The following is a 5,089-nucleotide window of genomic DNA, read 5'->3' on the forward strand; positions in this document are numbered from 1 at the left end:
ACTTAGCAGGAACAATTATAAGAGAAATTCATAGGAATTGGATCGATGATTCGTTGGATGATATTCATCATGAGACAGTCATAACCTAGGGCGATACGGCACTAGCTCTAGTTCATAAATATAATGTAGGCATGTATTCCGTAAATAGTCATACGTGCTTATGGAAAGAACTTGCATGACATCTTTTGTCTTACCCTCCCGTGGCAGCGGGGTCCTATTGGAAACTAAGGGATATTAAGGCCTCCTTTTAATAGAGAACCAGAACAAAGCATTAACACACGATGAATACATGAACTCCTCAAACTACGGTCATCACCGGGAGTGGTCCCGACTATTGTCACTCGGGGTTGCCGGATCATAACACGTAGTAGGTAACTATAACTGCAAGATCGGATCTAGAACATAGATATAATGGTGATAACATAAATTGTTCAGATTTGAAATCATGGCACCCCGGCCCAAAGTGACAAGCATTAAGCATGGCAAAGTCATAGCAACATCAATCTCAGAACATAATGGATACTACGGATCAAGCCCTAACAAAACTAACTCGATTACATGATGAATCTCATCCAACTCCTCACCAACCAGCGAGCCTACGAAGGAATTACTCACTCCCGGTGGGGAGCATCATGGAATTGGCGATGGAGAAGGGTTGGTGATGACGAAGATCAAAGACCCCCCTCTCCGGAGCCCCAAACGGGCTCCAGATCTGGCCTCCCGATGAAGAACAGGAGGTGGCGGCGGCTCCGTCTCGTGAAACGCGACAATTCTTTCTCCCTGATTTTTTCTGGAAAAATGGGATTTTATAGCATCGGTTTCAGGGTCTGCGGGTCCACCAGGTGGTGACAACCCACCTGGGCGCGCCTGGAGGGGGTGGCGCACCCTGGTGGGTTGTGCCCACCCAGGTGCCCCCTCTGGTGGTTCTTGGCTACAGAAATTCTCTTTATTGATATAAAAAATCCTCGCAAAGTTTCGTTTCATTCCGAGAACATTTATTTCTGCACAAAAAACAACACCATGGTAGTTCTGCTAAAAACAGCATCAGTGTGGGTTAGTTTCATTCAAATCATGCAAATGAGAGTCCAAAACAAGAGGAAAAGCGTTAGGAAAAGTAGATACATTGGAGACGTATCACTCGTTACAAATTATCTTGCTATCAAACTACTTGCTACTTACAATTTCAGTGCTTGCAGACATTACCTTGCTGAAAACCACTTGTCATTTCCTTGTGCTCCTCGTTGGATTCGACACTCTTACTTATCGAAAAGACTACAATTGATCCCATATACTTGTGGGTCATCAGTGGTTAGTGTGAAAAAGGCCAGAGGCCTACTCGGATCAAATATCCAAACCGTTAGTGTCTTGGGAGTGCGCGGTAACGAGTAGAGACTCACGATGATGTGACCCCGTCGCCCCATCTCGTGGACTTACGGCAAGGGCTAAGAATGCCCGGCCGTGCCACGTAATTATCTCGCGAGTACCCTCCAGGTCAACCCGACTTCACATCACTCGCGGGTACCCCTCGTGGCCGACCCGATGTCATCATGGTTCTGTGGTAAGTCAAAGTAACCATGTGTTTGAAACAGCAAGGGGGAAACCCGAGGAATCACCTTCAATGGATTCCCACTCGATGTAACCGTCAAGGTGGACTCGGAGGAATCACCCTCGATGGTCCACACTTGAGGGGTTGCACGACAGAGTCGTTATCAGGAATGGTGAAGGAGGAATCACCCTCGATGACCACGACCAAATAGTTACACTATAGGGTTAACATCAGAAGTGCTGACGAGGTATCACCCTCGACACTCGATAGTAACTCTGAAGAGTCGTACAACTAAGGGGGGTGATGTGCAGTGTTGGGGCCTAGACATCGATCACGTTGATCGAGTCATCGAACATAAAGCGGGGCAACTGGGACAAGGTGGGGGTCTCTGGTGGATCACTAACCAACCTAAACAAAGCAGTTTAGGATAAGCAGGTAAGGTATGAAAGCAGGTAACAAAAACAGGCTATGCATCAGAATAGGATCATACAAAACAGTAGCAGTTCTAATGCAAGCATGAGAGGGAAAGAAATGGGCGATATCGGAATGATCAAGGGGGGTTTTCTTGCCTGGAAGCTCTGCTGAAAGGGAAGGAGGGTCGTCGGTGACGAAGACGATCACAGCGGCATCGGCAGCGGTCTCAGGGTCTACCGGAGAGAAGAGGGGAGGTAACAGTAAATACAAGCAAACATATGCATGACAAGACAATACGCGGTGCTAGTGGTGACCTATCGTAGCGCTACACGATACCGGCGAAGGGGGATAGCATCCGGGAATGCTTTCCCGAAGTTTGCAGTTTTCGGACAGATGAAACGGAGGGGGGCAGTTGCAGGTTTGCTAAGCTAGGGACGTGTGGCGGATGAACGGACTACGTTTTTGGATTCGTCTCGTCGTTTTGAGCAACTTTCATGTATAAAACTTTTCCATCCGAGTTACGGATTATTTTCTACGAATTTCTAAAGTTTTAGCAATATTCTAAAATTATTATTAATTCGAAAATAAAAGGCTAAAATGCTATGTGCACACAACAAGTATACACAGCAGAGTCACAAAAGGCTAACAATGGGCCCCGTTGACCAGGTCAACTGTTGACCAGTTGACTTGTTAACTGGCTCCAGGGGACCCACATGTCATTCCCTGATTAGCTTGATTACCCTAATTAAACAACTAAGTAAGTTAACTAATTATCTAATTAACTAATTAATTGATTAATTAATTAGTTGATTTTATTATTAATGTGTTATGATTTTTTAGATACTCCCTCAGTCTTAAATATAAGTCTTTGTAGAGATTGCACTATGAACCACATACGAATGTATATAGATGTATTTTAAGTGTAGATTCATTCATTTTGCTCTATATGTAGTCCACTTAGTGGAATCACAATTCATCCCAGAAGGACGGGGCGTCGACCCATTGGCTGGGCAGCTGAGGTTGCTGCCAGCCCACCCGAGTTCGAGTCCCGGCACGGACGCGCCGGTGCTCACGAAATTTCTCATTTTTTTCATCCCCGCAGGCGCTAGTGGGCGTCGATTCTCGGGTGGAGGCCACAGCCCGCCCTGGGCGCGGGGCGAGGCCGAGCTGCGCCAGCAGCGGCGGGAGTTTGCCGACGGGGAGTTCTAGCGGTGGCGGCTCCGCCACGGTGAGCGTGCGCGATTGGCGACAGCGGGCGGCGAGGGGCATCAACGGGGCGCGGCGAGGGAGGCCGGGGCGAGCGACGGCTGCTGCGAGGCATCGCGCAGCGGCGGGCGGGACGGACGGCGCAGGAGGCAAGGCGCGGCCTAGGGGCGACAGCAGCAGACGGTCTAAAGCTGCAGCAAGAGGCACTGGGCGGCGGCGAGGCAAACGCGAGGCGCGCGCGGAGGAAACGGCCGGGCGAGCGAGCGGCTACGGGCGCGGTGAGCGCGGGTCCGCGGGGACGGCGACTTACGGCATCAGGACGGGGGGTCCGAGGGGGGGCAGAGGGGAATGGACGCAGGGGCTCACCCCGTTGACGAGGAGAGGGTCGGCGAGGCTCGGGGAGGACCGGTGGTGGTGGATCCCGGCGATGGCATGCGACGGTGGTCGGAGGAAGAAGGCGGTGTCGATCCCATCGATGTGGTCTCCGGCTTGACCTCACGAGCGCAGACGACGAAGACAGGGATGGCGCTCCTCCTGGACAAACACAGATGACGCGCGGATGCCGGTGGCCGTGGTAGTCTGTGACAGCGTGCGCTGGCTCCGCACGGTGGAGCTTCAGATCGAGAAAAGAGGAAAAGGGGGCGAGGGACAGGGAGCTAGCGTTCGAGGGGGTCGTGGAGATGCTCTTATCCGCCGGGGGATAAGACGGGGAGGCGCGGGATGGTCGGCATGTGGCGATCCGAGAGATGGATGCGGCGAGCTCGTCCACGAGTCCTCTGTTTTTTTTTTTTTTGGCAAACGAGGCCTCTGGTGAACAGAGGAAGAAGGAGGCGCCGAGGTGGGCTGGGTTGCTATTAATCTTAATGGGCTTAAGTGCACAGGAGACTTTCTCCTTATTCTTTTTTTTAACATCTGACTCAGTTTTGCATTTATTTTAACGAGAATGCTATTTTCCTGCCGACTGTCGGTTAGTGACAGGCACGTACGATCGCGCATTACCAGCTGAGCTGACCAGCTATTCTGTTTCATTTGCAGGTTAATTTATATTTCTACCTTAGTAAATGAGAGCGAGAAAGAAAGACCACAACGCCTTTGATGAGGAGACAAAACCATTTGCTCCAAGTTTTTTAAAGGGCCGATGCAACGTGTTTTGTACTCCACTTGTCTCTTTTTTGTAGTGATGAATGTTTTCTAGAGAAATAAATGTTTCACTCTTATAGAATTCGAACAACGGTCTTTTTCTCGTTTGTCATATCTCGGTAAATTCTTTTGTAATGAGATTGGTAATTATATGTACCACAAACCTGATAGCTTATGTACAAATATCATCGTAGCTTTTTTTACAAAAAAACTAATGCAAATATACAATCGATAACTTTTTTTGTATGAATAGTATGGTAACTCACACATCGCATATCTGATAACTTATGCACCAGGGTCCTGGTACCTTCAGCGACCGGGGGGGGGGGGGGGGGAGTTGATCAAATATACCCTGGTAATAGCATGATAACTCACACATTGCAGACCTGATAACTTATGTACCCCTGTCCTGGTAACTTTGGCGACCGAGGGGGGGTGACGAACTTTTGTGTGAATAGCATGGTAACTCACACAACGCAGACCTGATAACTTTTGCACCCATCCTGGTAACTTTGGCAACGAATGCGGGGGGAGGGGAGTTGATGAAATATCCCCTCGGTAGATTTTTGTGTCGATATCATGATAAGTCACACATCGTATACCTGATAACTTATGGACCCCAGTCCCGATAACTTTGGTACGGGGCGGGGGGGTGGGGGGGGTTGACGAAACATCCCCTAGGTAACTTTTTGTGTGAATAGTATGGTAACTCACACATCGCACACCTGATGACTTTTGTACCCTAGTCCTGATAGCTTTGGCATGAGGAGGGTGGGGGGTAAC

At 49.3% G+C, this 5,089-nt stretch overlaps 1 long non-coding RNA gene across 1 annotated transcript; it reads right to left on the reverse strand.

Annotated features, from left to right (window-relative positions):
* Nucleotides 1-398: 398 nt before the first annotated feature.
* LOC141025559 (uncharacterized) lies at nt 399-3,827 on the reverse strand. The gene is made up of 2 exons (XR_012187318.1): nt 3,533-3,827; nt 399-2,193 (listed from the first exon to the last, which is right to left on the reverse strand). It is a non-coding gene; the product is annotated as an uncharacterized lncRNA (long non-coding RNA).
* Between the last annotated feature and the right edge of the window lie 1,262 nt (nt 3,828-5,089).

This window comes from Aegilops tauschii, chromosome 6 (genome assembly GCF_002575655.3).
Source record: "Aegilops tauschii subsp. strangulata cultivar AL8/78 chromosome 6, Aet v6.0, whole genome shotgun sequence".
Lineage (NCBI taxonomy): Eukaryota > Viridiplantae > Streptophyta > Magnoliopsida > Poales > Poaceae > Aegilops > Aegilops tauschii.